This window comes from Coregonus clupeaformis, chromosome 1 (genome assembly GCF_020615455.1).
Source record: "Coregonus clupeaformis isolate EN_2021a chromosome 1, ASM2061545v1, whole genome shotgun sequence".
In the NCBI taxonomy this organism is placed as follows: Eukaryota; Metazoa; Chordata; class Actinopteri; order Salmoniformes; family Salmonidae; genus Coregonus; species Coregonus clupeaformis.
This window is the reverse complement of record NC_059192.1, coordinates 58,523,640-58,544,436: the sequence shown is the minus strand read 5'-3', so window position 1 is coordinate 58,544,436 and position 20,797 is coordinate 58,523,640. Positions and strand designations below refer to the sequence as shown.

The 20,797-nt window shown below is 42.2% G+C and overlaps 1 protein-coding gene across 2 annotated transcripts in view; it reads right to left on the bottom strand.

Annotated features, from left to right (window-relative positions):
* LOC121571206 (protein FAM53B) overlaps positions 1-20,453 on the bottom strand; it is a 45,129-nt gene extending 24,676 nt beyond the window's left edge. Inside the window, exon 1 of one of the 2 annotated variants that reach the window (XM_041882545.2) lies at positions 20,310-20,453. The gene's annotated coding sequence lies outside the window, so the exon portion shown is untranslated. Of the gene's footprint in view, positions 1-12,582; positions 12,633-20,309 lie in introns of those variants that run through there. The other variant, XM_041882553.2, reaches the window with a different exon arrangement.
* Positions 20,454-20,797: the final 344 nt, after the last annotated feature.

Below are 20,797 nucleotides of genomic sequence, written 5' to 3'. Positions count from 1 at the left end.
TTACTCCAATCAGGGAAGGGGTGGTGGGGTTGGAAAGTAATAAAGGGAAATATATTTTAAAAACGGATATGTATATGTATGTATATGTATTTATATGTATGTATGTGTATATGTATATATTTGCGAGAAAAAAACCATATGGGGGATGCAGAAAATTACATTGATGGAAGTTACAATCTATCTGCAATATTAAAGCTGATCTACCCCCCCAAAAAAATCTAAAATCAAAAAATCAAATCTGAAATACGACTCAGACTCATCCTCTAGCTTCCAAACAGAAGTCCAAACTCTCGCGGTACGGTAGCTCAATATACAGTAGGCGCATTGTAAGAAACAAAACAAAAAACTGCTCAATCTAACCGTCAAACCTATAGCAGAGTGCTTTCGACACACCCACTCCTTTCCACACGCCCACTACCTTCCTTTCGACACACTCACTCGCCATATTGGGCTGCAGCTACCCCCTTCTCTTTAATTTGCTTAATGAACTTGAGGAATCTCAAAACCCTAGTAGTTCTACATTGGCACATTTCTGTGGTACATCTTCAACTTACATTTGCCTCGTGTAACATTTTTACCATGGTGCTATGCTTGTTAAATCATGTTTAATATCTGAGTAGATTATACTGCAGCAGATGGCTGACTCGTTGGCTCCAATTCAAGTTTAGGTCCAAAAAGGGATCATATTAAATGGCAATAATAATTCAATCTATAAATCCCTAAAGGAAAAAATAGCTAAATATGATCCAATTCCATAGGGGACGTACTGTACCTAACAGTAATTCTAACCAGATTCTCCTTCATCACAGAAGTTGGGTCTGGGCAGAGGCCCCTTGGCTCTCAATGGTCGATTACTGAGAAGGATTTGAAAGGGCAGTACTGGTAATGGCACCATGCCCAGGCTGATTCTGCACAGACACATGAATGTGCACCTGGGGGGACAATATGGGGCACTGTACGGTTCTGTGGCACAGTGTTTGGCGTCCATCACAGATTGGATGTGGTTACGGTAAACTTGTGAGGAGTGCGTCTAGTGTCACAGCTTTGATCAGTTATGTTGAAATAAACAAACACAATGCATCAATTAACTCCGCAACTTGGGGTTGATGAGAGGGTGAGTCAAAGAAAATAACAAATAGAGCTGATCGAGCAATAGAAAAATAAATGTAATGTCTGTATGTAATGCTCTAGGCCCCTCAAACTCAACTCTGGACCTCGAAGCCAGTTCCACTGCATTTTTTCAATCAGGGATTTAGACCTGGGACACCAAGTGTGTGCAATGAATTATCAGGTAGAACAGAAAAGCAGCAGGCTCCGGACCTCGTAGGGTAGGGATCATCAACTAGATTCAGCCGCGGGATCATTTTTTTCTTGAGCGGATGGTCAAGGGACCGGAACATAATTACAAATTAAAATCACTTGGAGCTGATTTGCTGGTGTTTTTACAGTCTTTTATGTCCAACAATTTTAACATTAAAATAAAAAACTATATATATATTTTTTTGCCTCAATACTTTGGGAGCCAAATAAAATCACCCGTGGGCCGCCAGTTGGGAACCCTGTCGTAGGGTAAGAGTTGAGTACCCCTAGGCTATGACAATGTCATCCTGTCCTTTTTGTTCTACCTACCTACCTACCTACCTACCTACCTACCTACCTACCTACCTACCTACCTACCAACCTACCAACCTACCAACCTACCAACCAACCTACCAACCAACCAACCAACCAACCAACCAACCAACCAACCAACCAGGCCATTCTCTGCATACTCAAGTTCTTCAGGCGATTTAATGTGATGACTTGGTTTTATTATGACAAAAGACACACTATTGACTATATTATAGTTATATTGTCTTAAAAGGTGGTACAAAAATTATTCTTCCTCATCAGGCGGTGTTTTCAGGCCCACTCGGAGAGAAGGAGAGCTACCATTCTCTTGTGAAAGTCTCAGACAGCGTCTGTGTGGGCATGAAGAGTTAATGCTGGGTCAGCCCTTTCTCATGTTGAGGATGAGGTTGTAAAACAGGGCTGGAGAGGTCACTGCATACCAAGCTGCCCTCCGGCCATCACCCCAGCACCCATTGGCTGGACACTTTGTCCCAAACACCACCCCATCATGCAACAGGAGCCTTGTGAGAACATAAACAATGCAGCTCTCATTAATTCAACTTTTTACTTGACAACATTTGACTTGATATGCGGTAACTGCGGTTGATTTTGGCCTTCCAAGTCGATTCTAAATGACATTTTTTTAACAACAGTGACCATGAGCTTCTACACAAATAAAAGCTGTCTTTATCTCTATGAGCAGTTTTAAAGACCATTAACTTATTTATCTCTGAAAGAAGAGCAGTGACCATGACAACCCAGTCCTGTGACAAACAGAGAAAAACAAAACAGAGAAGAAACACACCTTTCTTGAGAAAGGTTTCCAGGGCGCTGACATGTTAAACAAACACACACACACGCTCACACACACGTAGGCATACACACACGTACACACACAGGAGGTCTAAGTGTGTGTTGATTACAATACTGCTGCTTTGTTGCCATTTTAAAGCTACCGACACACAGGGCCGGATGAATGCCGGGGACTGAAGCCCCTGGGCCCAGGCCCGTGGGAGGCCCATAAAAATAACTACACCCCAGGGCCTATGATTTCTTAATCACCGACCGACACATACACAAATAACACTTCCCCTGTGGTCACAAGTCAGCACTCTATGTCAGGGTGCTGGTGAGCAGCAGTGACTTCATTAGCTAACACGTGATAAGAAAGAAAACTAAGGAAATCCACAAACCCTTGTCAAAGCTATACTCTCATGCCCAGATATCTGGTGCTGCACACACATTGCCCCTCAGTCAGAAAATGAGGAACACAGTCCATTTGTGCAATATCCCATCATATTTTCACATCCACTTTTATTGGTCAGTACACAGTAAACATCAAGATGTTATCAACACATCCATCCAGATGTGCCAATGCTGTTTTTCAAACTACCGCAACATCTGTCTGTGTTTCTTCACTACACTACAGTGCTACTAGTTAATCTGTACAATTACTAGTCCAAATTGGGTGGGCATAGCAACAGTATGGATGTGTAACATTGGGCATAACACAGACATGTAGTGATGTGGAAAAAGGCCAATCTTCCACCTGGATGTTATAAACTAGGACTACATCATGTCTAGACAGAACATCACTTCCTTATCAATGGGGTACATTAGTTCAGGCTTGAGAGTAAGACATCGGAGACCCCAAACAGTGCTGCTGCCCAGTATGACTGCTGCTGCCCATTCAAGTCAATAATGGTATAATGGGTGGACTGGCGGTCATTGCAAGGAGCCAAGCAAAAAGTAAAAGCAGGAAATAAAAGCAGGAAGTGTACCTATCAATATGTGCTTTGATTTGTTGATTCTACTCAACTGACATTACACAAAATACATTCCACGCATTTAAATGAACATTCTACATTACCATGGAAATTATTGCATCACAATACCCGGCAGCCATTGCGAGTGTACCCATGAGTTTACCATTCAAATTGCCAGGGTTAAAGGTTCCAAGCCCTTTCTATGAATTCTATTTCTATGTGTGTTGCTGCTGCAGGGAGGGGACGTTGCCAAGGCAACCGAAGACTTGTTTGCTACAACACCTTGCTTGTTTCAGCAATGAGCAACATGTTGCCGCAGAAACAGACTCAACCACACGAATGCCCGGTTGTCCCGTCTTCAGTCAGCTGCTCGTTCAATCATAACCGTCGGTTACACGGTTATATGGTAATTGTGCCAGCCCTAATGAGCAGTAATGATTCTATGCTCTTCAAAGCTGATTTAGGATCACTTCTTCCCAAATCATCACTAATCTGTAGCACAAAACTGAACCGGGTAGGTCCATGTGTTGGAGACAGCTATAAAGGAGGTATAGGCCAGGGGCCCTCCTTGGCCTCTGGAAAAACCATTGCATGCCAGCCAGGGCTCTCCACACATCAGTTATGCCACTAATTACCTCCTCTCTCACCCCCTCACCCCTTCCTCCCTCAGTATATGGTTTCTCCCATTACTCCTGACAGGCTGCTCTATGCACATTAATCAGGCCCTTATCCACCAGGGATACGTTACATGAGAGCCTTCAGACCAGACCATGATGGTTAATCCACCTCACAGGAGTCCATCAAGCCTAAGGAAGGGGGCCACTCCTATGGTGTGTAAATAGGTGACATTATACAGACAGTCACTTCCAATCCCATATCGCATGTCTCAGGTAGCTGTCCCCTCCAAGCTAGTTACATAACACTGTAGGTCTCGTATGGGGGGAGCTAGGGGATGAATGGTGTGGGTGTGGGGGAGTGCTGGGGTGGAGGGTGACGGGCAATTATGGGCATTCTATTGAGTCAAGACATCCACTCATTCATGAGAAAGGTGAGCCTGACCCATTCAACCAAACATCCATCTGTTACTTTCTTGGCAACTGTCTTGAGAACTGTGTGTGTGTGTTTGTGTGTATTCATGTGTATGTGTGTGGGTGTGTGGATCCAGGGTTGGAAAAAAACTGGTCAATGTCTGTGCCAATGACTGTATATATGAATGGACAAAGCCATCGGTAACGTGATAGCATTCATTCCTATGTGAAGACTCAATAGCGCATTTGAAGCCAAGGAAATCGGTTAAGGTGGCGTCTCATGTGGGAGATTTATGTAGACATAACATGCAGTTTGAGCTACAACAGGAAAAGACGTTGCAGGCTAGCTTGGTGCTGCCCCCTCTCATTGAGTATCTGAAGTTGAAGGCCGACCGGGGTACCGCAGGCTGCCATTCGCTACTAAATTATCCTTATAACGTCTTCTGTGTGCAATTTTAAAATAATCGGTTCAAGGACATACCTCAGGTGTAATAGAAGCAATGTGCATTACACACATATACAGGTGTGTCTCCTCTCCTGACACACAGCGATCACAATCAAGTATTGATCCTGCAAATATACATTAGAGATGATTGCTAAGTTTTACTTACTAAAGTGTAACACTGTAATAATAAAAGTATACGTTCACATAATGTAAAAGGTGTAGTGTAGTGTAGTGCAAAGGGATTGCCAAAACACACCAACCCTAATTTAGCTACCATTATGACCACAACTGAGATGGAAGAAACATGATGTCCCTCAGCTCATTAAACTTCACAATTATGAGAGGCAAAACTTATTGGCAGAGAAACTGTGAAATACAATGGCAAATACTATGAAAAATTGTAAAGTGCAGGAAGGCCACTGCTTCAGCACTAGCATGGAAAACATGCAATTGCGGGAAAAATACAGCTTTGGAAGTTTGTCCCCTTGTCCCTGTCGGAGAGAAGACGGTCTCAACTTTCTGTAGGTAAAATTTGTATCTCTCAACATTCAGCTTAATAGCAACTATTTTACAACCAAGATATATATCTATATTTTTTTATTATTATTTTACCCCCTTGTTCTCCCCAATTTCGTGATATCATCGCTGCAACTCCCCAACGGACTTGGGAGAGGCGAAGGTTGAGTTATGCATCCTCCGAAACATGACACACCAAACCGCACTTCTTAACACCCGCCGTGTTGGAGGAAACACCGTTAAACTGACGACCGGGTTAAACAGGCAGGCTAGAGCGCGATGAGCCCTCCCCTAACCCAGACGACGCTGGGCCAATTGTGCACCTCCCTATGGGACTCCCGGTCACAGCCTGTTGTGACACAGCCTGGGATCAAACCCGGGTCTGTAGTGATGCCTCAAGCACTGCAAATTTTTTTTTTTCACCTTTATTTAACCAGGTAAACCAGTTGAGAACAAGTTCTCATTTACAACTGCGACCTGGCCAAGATAAAGCAAAGCAGTGCGATAAAAACAACAACACAGAGTTACATATGGGGTAAAACAAAACAAAGTCAAAAATACAACAGAAATACATATAATATACAGTGTGCAAATTTAGCAAGTTATGGAGGTAAGGCAATAAAATAGGCTATAGTGCAAAATAATTACAATTAGTATTAACACTGGAATGATAGATGTGCAAGAGATGATGTGCAAATAGAGATACTGGGGTACAAATGAGCAAAATAAATAACAATATAGGGATGAGGTAGTTGGGCGGGCTAATTTCAGATGGGCTGTGTACAGGTGCAGTGATCGGTAAGGTGCTCTGACAACTGATGCTTAAAGTTAGTGAGGGAGATAAGTGTCTCCAGCTTCAGAGATTTTTGCAATTTGTTCCAGTCATTGGCAGCAGAGAACTGGAAGGAATTGCGGCCAAAGGAGGTGTTGGCTTTGGGGATGACCAGTGAGATATACCCGCTGGAGCGCAGACTACGGGTGGGTGTTGCTATGGTGACCAATGAGCTAAGATAAGGCGGGGATTTGCCTAGCAGTGATTTATAGATGGCCTGGAGCCAGTGGGTTTGGCGATGAATATGTAGTGAGGACCAGCCAACAAGAGCGTACAGGTCACAGTGGTGGGTATTATATGGGGCTTTGGAGACAAAACGGATGGCACTGTGATAGACTACATCCAATTTGCTGAGTAGAGTGTTGGAGGCTATTTTGTAAATGACATCGCCGAAGTCAAGGATCGGTAGGATAGTCAGTTTTACGAGGGCATGTTTGGCAGCATGAGTGAAGGAGGCTTTGTTGCGAAATAGGAAACCGATTCTAGATGTAACTTTGGATTGGAGATTCTTAATGTGAGTCTGGAAGGAGAGTTTACAGTCTAACCAGACACCTAGATATTTGTAGTTGTCCACATACTCTAGGTCAGACCCGTCGAGAGTAGTGATTCTAGTCGGGTAGGCGGGTGCAAGCAGCGTTCGGTTGAAGAGCATGCATTTAGTTTTACTAGTGTTTAAGAGCAGTTGGAGGCTACTGAAGGAGTGTTGTATGGAATTGAAGCTCGTTTGGAGGTTTGTTAACACAGTGTCCAATGAAGGGCCAGATGTATACAAAATGGTGTTGTCTGCGTAGAGGTGGATGCAGTGCCTTATACCGCTGCGCCACTCGGGAGGCCCACAACCAATATATTTTATATGGCTTTGAGATACGGAGTGGCACGCGCATGAAATGCTCATCGGCCATTGCGAGGGCATAGGCCTATAGGTCTCATGGGTGGTTGCATACAGCTGCAATGTCTTTTTTAGGACATTACATTTACTGTTGGATGAATACATGGCTACTAGCAGTGGGTATTATATTTAGAGTTAGCGATCTAGTTAATGTGTTTTGAATTTCCACTTCCTCAGGTGTTGAACCCCAAATTAATTAGCCTATGGTATTAGTTAGTGCACATAAAGATGTATATAATTCATCTCTATTGAACCCCCCAGAAATCTGGACATTCTGGAGTCATAATTTGACAGTAAAATATGGCAACTATAGTCTAATTGGCAACCCAAAATTCATGTAAATCACTGGATTAGGTTGCACATAAAAATATGTATATGCATTCCTGCTTGGACGTGTTAGATGAAACAACTTATTTCTTGAATACATCAGTAGTCTATTTATTACACTTCTTAATAAAGCACTATGAATGGCTTTATAAGATGATTACTCATGATTTGGGTCCAACCAAAAGTTAGAGGCACCAGTGACACCAGGGGAAAATGTTCCTCTGGAGCCCTGTAGTAATGAACACTTAGGGTAGGTGCTGATTCAGGGGAACATATGACAATATATCCTAAGTCGTTAGCTTGGCTTTTTTATTTAGTTTGTCATTTTTTCAGAAGGGGGTTACAGGTACAGGTATAACATTCAAAGTCATATTCATTCAGATATATTCATATATTCAGTTATCATACAGTGGGGAAAAAAGTATTTAGTCAGCCACCAATTGTGCAAGTTCTCCCACTTAAAAAGATGAGAGAGGCCTGTAATTTTCATCATAGGTACACGTCAACTATGACAGACAAAATGAGGAAAAAAAATCCAGAAAATCCCATTGTAGGATTTTTAATGAATTTATTTGCAAATTATGGTGGAAAATAAGTATTTGGTCAATAACAAAAGTTTCTCAATACTTTGTTGTATACCCTTTGTTGGCAATGACACAGGTCAAACGTTTTCTGTAAGTCTTCACAAGGTTTTCACACACTGTTGCTGGTATTTTGGCCCATTCCTCCATGCAGATCTCCTCTAGAGCAGTGATGTTTTTGGGCTGTCGCTGGGCAACACGGACTTTCAACTCCCTCCAAAGATTTTCTATGGGGTTGAGATCTGGAGACTCCAGGACCTTGAAATGCTTCTTACGAAGCCACTCCTTCGTTGCCCGGGCGGTGTGTTTGGGATCATTGTCATGCTGAAAGACCCAGCCACGTTTCATCTTCAATGCCCTTGCTGATGGAAGGAGGTTTTCACTCAAAATCTCACGATACATGGCCCCATTCATTCTTTCCTTTACACGGATCAGTCGTCCTGGTCCCTTTGCAGAAAAAACAGCCCCAAAGTATGATGTTTTCACTCCCATGCTTCACAGTAGGTATGGTGTTCTTTGGATGCAACTCAGCATTCTTTGTCCTCCAAACACGACGAGTTGAGTTTTTACCAAAAAGTTATATTTTGGTTTCATCTGACCATATGACATTCTCCCAATCCTCTTCTGGATGCACTCTAGCAAACTTCAGACGGGCCTGGACATGTACTGGCTTAAGCAGGGGGACACGTCTAGCACTGCAGGATTTGAGTCCCTGGCGGCGTAGTATGTTACTGATGGTAGGCTTTGTTACTTTGGTCCCAGCTCTCTGCAGGTCATTCACTAGGTCCCCCCGTGTGGTTCTGGGATTTTTGCTCACCGTTCTTGTGATCATTTTGACCCCACGGGGTGAGATCTTGCGTGGAGCCCCAGATCGAGGGACATTATCAGTGGTCTTGTATGTCTTCCATTTCCTAATAATTGCTCCCACAGTTGATTTCTTCAAACCAAGCTGCTTACCTATTGCAGATTCAGTCTTCCCAGCCTGGTGCAGGTCTACAATTTTGTTTCTGGTGTCCTTTGACAGCTCTTTGGTCTTGGCCATAGTGGAGTTTGGAGTGTGACTGTTTGAGGTTGTGGACAGGTGTCTTTTATACTGATAACAAGTTCAAACAGGTGCCATTAATACAGGTAACGAGTGGAGGACAGAGGAGCCTCTTAAAGAAGAAGTTACAGGTCTGTGAGAGCCAGAAATCTTGCTTGTTTGTAGGTGACCAAATACTTATTTTCCACCATAATTTGCAAATAAATTCATAAAAAATCCTACAATGTGATTTTCTGGATTTTCTTTTCTCAATTTGTCTGTCATAGTTGACGTGTACCTATGATGAAAATTACAGGCCTCTCTCATCTTTTTAAGTGGGAGAACTTGCACAATTGGTGGCTGACTAAATACTTTTTTTCCCCACTGTATATGCTTAGCTTGGCTTTTATAATGTATAAGGCTTAAGCAGACAGACAGACAAACAAAGACAACAAAAAGCACAGAGTGACAGCAGAGAAGATGCTGAGACAGATAGAAAGCACAACAGGGAGGCAAAGAAAATGGCTAGAGCAGAGGCACAGTTATAGTGGTGAGTTGTATCTCCAGTGGTGTTTTTACATATTGTATTTCTTTTAAACATGAGCTGGTTAAAAGAAATGAGGAGGACCATGTCTCGCCAGTCACTGCTACAGACATTTTTGAGAAATGCTGTACTGTACTGCCAATGTTATGTGTCAGCACTACTGCCTGTGTCTAAGTAGGGTGTGTGTAGGGTCAGGGTAGGGCAGGGGTCGGCAACAGGCTGCCCGTGGGACAAAACAGGCCTGCAAGTGATTTTTTGGGGCCCCCCAAAGTTTTTAGTAAAAATATATAGGCATGGGCAGTATACCGTATATCGAGGTATTTGGAAATAGCCACGGGATGGTTTTCAATACCCTCAATAACGTTGAAAGTATTTCAGCAAGGTCTTTTATGCAGAAAATGATGCATGGCCATCAATGTTTATAATAGAAAGAATGTAGCCAGCTACATTTCCTAATGTTTTGAATCTTGCATTTTACCAGAGAAAAGTAGGCTGGCTACACTGAGAAAAGTAGCTACACATCAGTCAGAGTGCTGTCTGCTGATAGAATGCCTGTTCGTGAATTCTCATCCGACTAGAGAAGTACAACTGAAGCACAACATTTGTCTGATGCCAAGCAGAAATTATAATAAGAAGGATTTTAGATCTGCGTTTACAAAACGCAGCAAGACATTTCTTATGCATTTGGAAAAAACGAAGAATTCTGCGTTAACTCGACCCCTAAGTTTAACTTGCTAGTTATCTAAGTAAGTGGCTGAATTAATAAGGTGACAGGGCATCATATTGTGTTAGCTTTCTGCCGTGTTTGAGAAGTCAAAGCCCTTTGCATGAGTTATCTGTACAGCTGTCGCTGCTATATTTTGATTTCCTTGCGGTTTTTTCTCCTCTCTGTTCTGCTCCTCCCCGATCTTCTCTGAGCTGAGCAGGCAGGCCCGTTGCCCTAGCGGCTCCAGACTCCACACAGACACAGTGTGTATACATGCTGCTCCAGAGCCAGTTCTGTTCTTCCTTCAGACAAGCTTGCTTCAAAACTTTGTTCATTTGCACAATGTCTCTCGTTTACATTCGTTGTAAATGTCCAAACTCACCAAAAATGACATTTGGTAGCTCCTACCTATATATGTATTAATTTATGAGTTGGATTGCCTGTCTTTGCAATTTGTTTATATTCGTTTGCGCTCATTAGCATATTTAGCTAGCAGCATCCTTTCAAATTCGCTAATACTTGTGCTAATTTGTTAGTATTCTGGTAATAGACGCCCAAAGGGATTTTTTGTGTTTTTTGGTGTCCCCTTGTGTACTAAGCTGGTAATACGTAAATACCGGGATGAGAGTAGGACGGTATGACGATATGAAAATCTATAAAAAAAATCTAAAAAAATATTTTTGGGGTTTCGAGTTGGTGGCACGCACAGTGATGTGGGCTGGTGTGTATAAAATGCCAGGGACAGGGCCAAATTCTTGTCCCAGTCCGCCCCTAGAGAATGCAGTGCAAGAACAACACTGGAAACTTTACACCATGCAGACAGGAGTTCTCTTTCAGCCAAAGTCAATGTATTGTATGTATGTATGTATTGAAATTCTTGGGGACATGCATACATTGAAATTCTAGACAAAAACACTATCAGTCATCTCTCTCAGGTTCGGTCCACAACATAATATAACTACATCGAACCCTGACTTATTGAACCCAACAGTCTTCAATAGTGTCCTTTCTTTGTCCATCTCAACATAAGGCTTCTCATCAGGCCTCTCACCAATCAGTGGTAATAAAAGAAGCCATTTCAAACTAGTGATGAGACACATCAACAGAAAGATGTGGCGATGTGCCTCACGGCTTTAAATTTTTTTTGCTTCCCTTGTTCAACTAAAACCGCATCTTGCCATTGGCAGGGGGTTGGGGAGGGTTTCTCTGGTGTACGCCAAAATGTCTCCTTTCTTATCACCAGCCGGTCTTAGACTCTGTGGGCGTTCGAGATGCAACATTTACAAATGCATAATTTAGATGACATACACACAGAAACGTGGGGGGAACCGGGGAACATTACTATTTATTTTGAACTCAGCTCACAGATTTTGACATTGTGGGCGAAGCAGAGCAGTTATGACTGAAGGTCACACAGAAAGAGAGAAAGGGCCGTCGTTAAAATTAAATGTGTGCAACACAGAGGCACAGACAGGCATGACTAACAATACTTTTTTCTGGAGGCTTTGCATAATGCCTTGGGCCAAGGAACCACAGAAAGAAAGAGGGGGAGAGAGATAAAGTGAGAGAGTGACAGGGTTACAGAGAGGGAGAGAATGGGCCAGTGCCTTGCACACAGGCACGCAGCTGCCCACTCAGAGAATGGAGCCCTATTAGGGCCTCACACACAAAGGTCTTGCAAATGTGTGCGTCTTAAGCACACACAGGAGCATAGAGTGATCCCCTTTAAAAACCTACTTGGTTGAATTACCTCCATACATTACTGCAGCTATCCCATGTCCAAAACAAGTCCCTGTTGTCTGCCTACCGCCTGTCTAGCTATCTGAGACAACCCTGTTCAACTTGACTGTGTTTCACATGCAGATTCCAGCATAGGCCTTTCAGGTTTTACTGTGCTAAAAATAAGAAATTGAAGCAAGGACAACCATTTTTAACACTGCAGTGGAAAGTTTGGGGTATCATGATTGTCATGCAAATCTACTTTGCAGGGCCGTGCACAGATCTTTCAGGGGGCAGGTGCTCAAGCAAAAAAAAAAAAAAAACATATCTTGAAATTCATACTGACTCATGACTAATTGTAAGTAAGCTAGTTACGGTGCCTCCTAAAGACATGATTGACATCGGGAAAAGAGGGCGGGCTATCAGCTGATCATTGATGTTGATGATTGATGTAAATCTGCAAGCTTCTTACTGATTGTGATTTATCTTAAATAATAATATTATATTCATATTCTTCTAACTCATAATATATGACTGGCTGGCTAGTGGCTTGTGTGGATATTTTCGGGTATAATGATTAGCTAGAGTCTAGACTACCTGTGTAGCTGCTGCCAGATGGAGTTGGGTCGGCGCGAGGGTCGTTGATGCAGCCTCTCCTCTCTGTCTTTCTGCCTCTCTCTGCTGCGCCTATCAGCCAACCAGACCCAATATTGATGATGTAAGTCATGTGTTATCAAGTGTTAATCAAATGTTATGCTGCTGTGGGAGTACTGTTGGTATTTATATTAGGTAGCTAGCTACAGACACTTAACCGGTGACAGCATCTCAAGCCATGCATGTTTGGATACCGGGCGTGCGCAATCTCAGTAGCCTACAGGGCAGACTGGGGAAAAGGTGCGAGCTCTGTACAGGGCAGACCAACAGGCGCAACCAACGGATGGGGTGGCGAACTTGACGACGTCTTGGCAACGTCACGACGACTTGCGGGCAATAAGTTCAGAACAGTAACAACAAAACGTTATTATATATTCAGTACCAGTCAAAAGTTTGGACACATCTACTCATTCCAGGGTTTTCTTTATTTTTACTATTTTCTACATTGTAGAATAATAGTGAAGACATCAAAACTATGAAATAACACATATGGAATCATGTAGTAACCAAAAAAGTGTTAAACAAATCAAAATATATGTTATATTTGAGATTCTTCAAATAGCCACACAGCACAGTTGTTTGATATCAACAGATTGTCTGGAAAGGTTTGAGGAAGATATGATCTTCAATCATTGTGACACTAAACAATGCGGAGTATCACAGCTTTCTTTGGCAATCACAAGAAAGACAAAGCTTAGTTATCATAACTGTGTTTACCATCATAGCTAAGAAGTATGAACCAACACACAATAAACTGTTCTGTCCTGAACAAACAGCCCCTAGACTGTCTCAGACACACACAGGGCTGGAGGCCTACCCCTATCAACATCCCCTTTGTATTTAGATCAGGGGTGTCAAACTCATTTTAGCTCAGGGGCCACATGGAGGAAAATCTATTCCCAAGTGGGCCGGACCGGTAAAATCATGGTATATATAACTTAAAAACAACAACTTCAGATTGTTTTCTTTGTTTTAATACTATCAACATAAAACATAAAGCTGGAGCCTGAGGACAGTGTGTCCAAAATAGTACAAGCACAACATCACTATTAATCATAAAACACCTGAAGTTTATTTGAAAATTCTAAAGAAAAAGAACACACAAACACACAATGCCTCAGTGATTCACATAACTGTTTCACAGATCACAGAACTATATCAGGGTGTCATTTCTCAGGCAGAAATGTAGATACAAATAATGAAATCCTGTTCCCCAAACAAGTGCAAGAACCACAGAGTCAAGAATAGGTTAAATATACAAATAAAATAAAATCAATTAAAAACAATAGCACATCAACATAAAAACATATAAACATAAAGCTGGAGCCTGAGGATAGTGTGTCCAAAAGCACAACATCACTATTAATCATAAAACATCTCAAGTTATTTGAAATTCTGAGGACAAACAACACACAAACACACAATGCCTCAGTGATTCACAGAAGTATATCACAGATCACAGAACTATATCAGGGTGTCTCATTCAGCACGTTAAGTGGGGTTGCATAGTTTATTTGAATCCTGATACCTGGCATCTTTTAGCTTTCACCAGCGCATCAATATCAGGCGTCACATCCTGAGTGCCAGACAACTTCAGGATGTGATTCAAGTGCTTGTGCGTGAGCCTTGAGCGCAGCTTTGTTTTATTTATGCTCATTACAGAGAACTTGCTCACAAAGATATGTGGTTCCAAACATGCACAACAGTTTTGCAGCGAGGGCTGTCAAGTTGGGGTAACCTGGCAAGAGATTCTGATAAAATGTGTCCAAGCCAGCTGCGGCAAATTTGCCCTTCAAATCAGAGTCACACTGCAAGTCTATTATTTCAAGTTGGATGCTGACGGGCAGATCAGAGGGATTCACGGTGAATGGCGAACAAAAAACTTTGAAGTCTTTCTCCAGTTCACCAAAAATCTGAAAGCGTTGCTCAAACTCCCTTAACAGTCCCGTTATTTTATCTTTGAACCGCTTCATGTCTGCCACATGTTGGGTCGCGCACACATTTTTCAGACAGGGGAAGTGAGCTGCATCACCACCAGCGAGTTGCGTCTCCCACAACGACAGCTTCAACTTGAAAGAACGTATGCTGTCATAATACTGCGTGGCAACTTTGTTGCGCCCTTGCAGCTGTTTGTTCAAGTTATTCAGGTGCTCTGTAACATCCACCATAAATGCAAGGTCCTGCATCCATTCTGCGGAATTAAATTCTAACACTGGTTTGCCCTTTTCTTCCATGAACTGTTCAATTTCTTCTCGTAAATCAAAGAAACGCCTCAGCACAGCACCTCGGCTTAACCATCTTACCTCAGTGTGGTATGGCAGGCCATAGATGTGGTCTTTCTCTCTGAGAAGGCTGTCAAACTGACGGTGATTCAGGCTTCTGGATCGGATGAAATTAACAGTTTGGATGACCACCTTCATGACGTTATCCATCTTTAATGACTTGCAACACAAAGCCTCCTGGTGCAAAATACAGTGAAAAGTCCAAAGATCACGTCCTCCATTTGCAGATTGCACTTTCTCTCTGAACTTTGTCACAACGCCTGCTTTTTTCCCGATAATTGAGGGCGCACCATCTGTAGCCAGGCTGACAGCGCGGGACCAGTCCACTCCGACCCTGTCCAGCGCGTCGACGAGTGCAGTGAAAATATCAGCTGCTGTCGTTGTATCTGTCATCGGCACCAACTCCACGAACTCCTCGGTGACGGTCAATGTGTCATCAACTCCGCGGATGAAAATGGCCAGTTGTGCAACATCTGTAATGTCCGTGCTTTCATCAATTGCAACCAAAACGCAATAAATGACTTTACTTTTTGCTTCAACTGGCTGTCCAAATCCACTGAAAGATCGGAAATCCTGTCTGCAACTGTGTTTCTTGTCAGGCTGATATTTGCAAAAGCCTGGTGCTTTTCAGGGCACACAATCTCTGCTGCCTTCATCATGCATGTTTTTACAAATTCACCCTCACTAAATGGTTTTGAAGCCACTGCGATTTCATTAGCAATGAGGTAGCTAGCTTTCACTGCAGCGTCACTGATGTCTCGGCTGTGAGTAAACACAGACTGCTGTTTCTTCAGACCCACCAACAGTTCATTCACCTTCTCTCTTCTCCGCTGTCCTTGAAAGTTGTCATATTTGTCGGCATGAAGACTCACATAGTGGCGACAAAGGTTATATTCTTTCAGCACTGCAAGATGCTGTGAACACACCAAACATACAGCTTTCCCATTCAATTCCGTGAATAAATAGAAGGGGCAATGAGGGTGCCAAAGCACATAATGTTAAAAGTAGAAGCCGTAATAAATATTGCGGGCAAAACAAAGTAGCTCATCCGGACTGGCTGCACTTGCTTGACCTATTTGCTCTGCCCCGGTATAAACAGTTTGCTTGCTTAACACAATTGCTATTGCGCCATCCAGTGGACACAATTGGAACAGCAGTTTCTTTTATTGAAAAATTGCAGCTAATTTTTATACTTTACAAAATCATCTCGCGGGCCGGATTAAACCCGTTTGCGGGCCTGATCTGGCCCGCGGGCTGAACGTTTGACACCCCTGATTTAGATACTAGAGCTGGGCATCAGATTCAATCTAAGCCTGACTTTGCACCTAGTTTGCCAGTTGAACTGAGATTCGTTTTCAAGTGAATGAGTAAATTCACACCTGGCTGTAAGTAAGAAGGGGAAAGGTCAACTATGTACATGGGGCGTTCACTAAAACCACACTTTAGTTTATTTGCCAATAACCACCTTAGTAAACCTAGAGGTAACCAAGGCATATAAACACACATAGGCATACCTCCCTTCAGGCTGTCCCAGTAAGGTGAGAAGAGACACACACAGATACACTGTAAACATTCCATAGAATTTCAGGCCATCCTGATACAAAACCAGTCCTGCCTGGTATTTAGTGCATGATGTCTGCAAATATCAACCATCTCTCCCTCAACATAACCAGAGGGGAAAAACAAATACTCTAACAATAATATATAACATATATAACATGCCACTTAGCAGACGCTTTTATCCAAAGCGACTTACAGTCATGCGTGCATAATTTTTTTGTGTATGGGTGGTCCCGGGGATCGAACTTCCCTAGTCCCAAAGGAAACGACCCTGACAAACCCATAGTCAAAGTGTACGATTGTCAGTGACTCAGTGTACCCAAATATTCTGTAGCCCCCCAATTACATTACACACTCCAACCATGATCCAAAATAAGACTCCAAAAACAATGCAATCTAACAATACAGCACTTCCCTGCCAGCTCCTCAATCTCATCACTTTGTTTGTTTTGTTTAGAGAGCAGAGGAGAAGTTTGGTTGCCTGAGCTCATTGAAACTGAATGAGCACACAATTCAGACCAACTTTGTCCAAGTTGCATTTAAAGCGTTTTCTCGAAAGTCTAGGTGTTGCATTCCATTCAGCAACAAAAACAAAGAACAAAGTGACTCATATCAAGATATACCTGCTGCACCCATCCTCTGCTAAACCACGAACGAGAAGACTGAAATATATTGTTGAGTGTGGTGTCTTGCCCAGTGTGTGTGTGTGTGTGTGTGTGTGTGTGTGTGTATATGCGTGTGTGTGTCATAACTCATGGAACACCACAATCTCTTCTCAGGTTGCGGTGCGGAGGAGTGTGTCAATGAATACAATTAGATAATAAAGCAACATTACCCTCCGACTTGCAGTTCCTGAAAACAGACAACGGTTACAGGCACAAAACATGACATGAAAGTGGAAATTTGGTGTCAAATGGAAGCTAAGAGTCTATATTTTGGGGAAATGAAGGCATAGATACATTTTTCAACCTTTTTCCATCCTAAAAATTAGGAATAAGCAAAGGCTTTGATTTCTGGTCACACAGATGGAAAAGGGGTCTTAGAAAACATCTACTAGAAGTCTAAAAGTCTTAAAAGGTATTAGAAATACATAAAACACAATAATGTTGAAGTGAAGAACCCTGCCAACTAATATCAACATTTATTTAGATTAGCAGAAACTATTTGCCTTCTGTAAGTTTAAAAAATACTGCCTAGTGTCTTGTCATTATGTTACCAAAAACCCACATATCTTTAAGATATTTTGTAATTTCTCTCACTCATGAAGAGGGAGGATTATGAAAGTTCACAGAAGTAACAAGTAAAGGTAGACCTATCAACTAGTTATAGTGTTTTTACTGATATCAATTTTGTTTATGAATTATTAAGTGATTAAAACGCATCACTCTGTTACCAAATCGGTAACAGAGTGATCAAAATATCTATAACAGAATGACTGCAATTGAATTGGCCACAATGGGAAGTCACAATAGTCACAAACCACAGGTGCAGTAGAGCACAGTACAGCACAATAGAGCACATTAGAGTATAATTAAGTACAGTAGAGTTCAGTACAGTAGAGCACACATGAGTGATGTAATATACTCTAATGGACTGTACTCTACTGTACTATACTCTACTTTTCTTTACTGTACTCTACTGTGCTCTACGGTACCACCCTCTGCGGGGTCGGAAACAATTGGATGCATCCGTTTTTCAGGGGAAATGGAAAGAGAGCCTGTTACCCAACATTTACTGGATTGGCTGTGATGTCCAAACTGTGAAACAGAGATGTCTATGATTGGTACAGATTAGGTCCGGTCTGGACCAACCAAATTTGGTCTTGTTTGGGGGCGGAGCTCATTAGAATTATAGCCAGTGTGTAGAATAATACCCAAACATACATAGGAGGATATTACATTTTTCTACCTTTGTGTACCTATTCAGGATACATCACCATGAAGAGAATAGCATTCATAATTATGCATTTCTGTACATTACAGATCAAGGACCCATGATGTTATTCTGTTACCGGCTGTTGATCCACTTCACTTACTGTAGTTAAATAACCAAAATAGGTTTTTTTCAAACTCAAGGTGTCATATCATAGCTGAAACCACATTCTTTCTCAGACATCTTTGAATCTCAATTCGAAGTAGATATTTCACTGTTTTTGGAAAACGTGGTCACATAAAAAGCAGAGGGAGATTTTACTGTCATTGCATCTGCACTGTTCCTCAAGTAAATGTGTTTTAGTAACATTTTCAGTGCCAATTGTTAAAAGTAGACTTCTGCATATACACTGAGTGTACAAAACATTAAGAACACCTTCCTAATATTGAGTTACAGCCCTTTTGCACTCAGAACAGCCTCTATTTCTCGGGGCATGGACTCTACAAGGTGTCGAATGCATTCCACAGGGATGCTGGCCCATGTTGACTCCAATACTTCCCACAGTTGTATCAAATTGGGTGTATGTCCTTTGGGTGGTGGACCATTCTTGATGCACACAAGAAACTGTTGAGCATGAAAAACCCAGCAGTGTTGCAGTTCTTGACACAAACTGGTGTGCCTGGCACCTACTACCATACCCCATTCAAAGGCACTTAAATATTTTGTCTTGCCCATTCACCCTCTGAATGGCACACACACAATCCGTGTCTCAATTGTCTCAAGGCTTAAAAATCCTTCTTTAGCCTGTCTCCTCCCCTTCATCTAAACTGATTGAAGTGGATTTAACAATTTACATCAATAAGGGATCATAGCTTTCACCTGGATTCACCTGGTCAGTCTATGTCATGAAAAGAGCAGGTATTCATAATGTTTTGTACACTCAGTGTAGGTGTATGGTTTGTTAAACTTAGCAATCAATGGTTTTTGCTTGGCATACATTTTAAAGTGAAAAAGTGAGTCTCAGCATCACTCTGTTACTGTGAAATTGCCCAAACCCCAATGTGCCTGCACAACCATAATAACAACATATCCAGCTCGACAATTCCCCCTCTGGATATTTGAGGGTATGAAAGCATGGTGAGAGGTAGCCTAAGCAGCCGATAGTGAGGCTGCCTAGGCTAGGTGAGAGGAGGGGGAGAGAAAAAAGTAGCACTCTACAGGGGTGAGTGCGGGTAGAAGAGGGCGAGAGGGGGGTTGAGTTGAGTCAAGTACCGCTAACCGAACGGCGTTACAAAGCTGGAGCCTTGAATACAGTAAGGTTTTTGTCCCAGTGGCCCAAGCACTGCGCAGCGCACAAAGCAAATCATCTATCAATCAACTACTCTCTATTCTCCTATACGGCTACGCGCAGTTCTACTACAGTAGAGTCTATTCTCCTATACGACTACGCGCTGTTCTCCTACTGTGGAGTCTATTCTCCTATACGACTACGCGCTGTTCTACTACAGTGGAGTCTATTCTCCTATACGACTACGCGCTGTTCCACTACTGTGGAGTCAACAGGCAGCTAGAAAGCAAGCAAGTTTAATTAGCGCAGAATCGCAAAACGGTATTTGCCTTGTTCCTCAATTACATTGTGCAGTTGCCTATTTTAAGATAAATAAAACACGATAATCATAATTTCCCAAACACTTGCTATTATGAAAGCATGGATAACAATCAAGCAACACTTCCAAGTTTCTTTTGTTGACAATATTTGACTTTCTCTAGCCATAGGTTAGCCTAAGCAACAATATTGTATGCATTTTTTTTACTTTTTGCATGTCAGTTAGCAATGGAAAAAATCTCAAGCAAACTTCAGCAATCAATAAACTACTTTGGACAACAAAGACACCCAAAAGAGGATGAACATACATTGTCATAAGTACAATGATATCGGGATGGATGCCTTACTACCTGGCCAGCTGAGTGTCTGTCGAAGTTAAGTCATCTTCGATTTCCGCAACAAAGGACCTGAAAAGTATGTGGGTCCTCATGCGCACTGCTGCCACCAGAGCGACGTTGCCAGTGTGGGACTGAGCAACTGCATGAAACTCCGTACTCGCTAGAAGGTTGTAACAAAATCCGCGTTCAGCAAAACCATTTCTCACGCAGGCGGGAAAGCAACTATTGGTTCCCCAGTGTTGTAGACAATTTTAACAATTCAGCTTAGCAATGCTTCTATAGAGAATATGTAATAGATCCGGCATGCTATGTTTTTTGCCATTCATTACACATTGTTTTACTTCTAGTTAAATAGAAACTACATCATTTAACACACGCCCCCCTCCGTATTGGTATCGTCTGCTCGTGTGTCCTTCTCCCCCACAAACAATTAGAATTTACAACTCTGTAGTAACACTGTAACTAGTTAACTTGAAAATGTGTCCACTATCACAAATCTG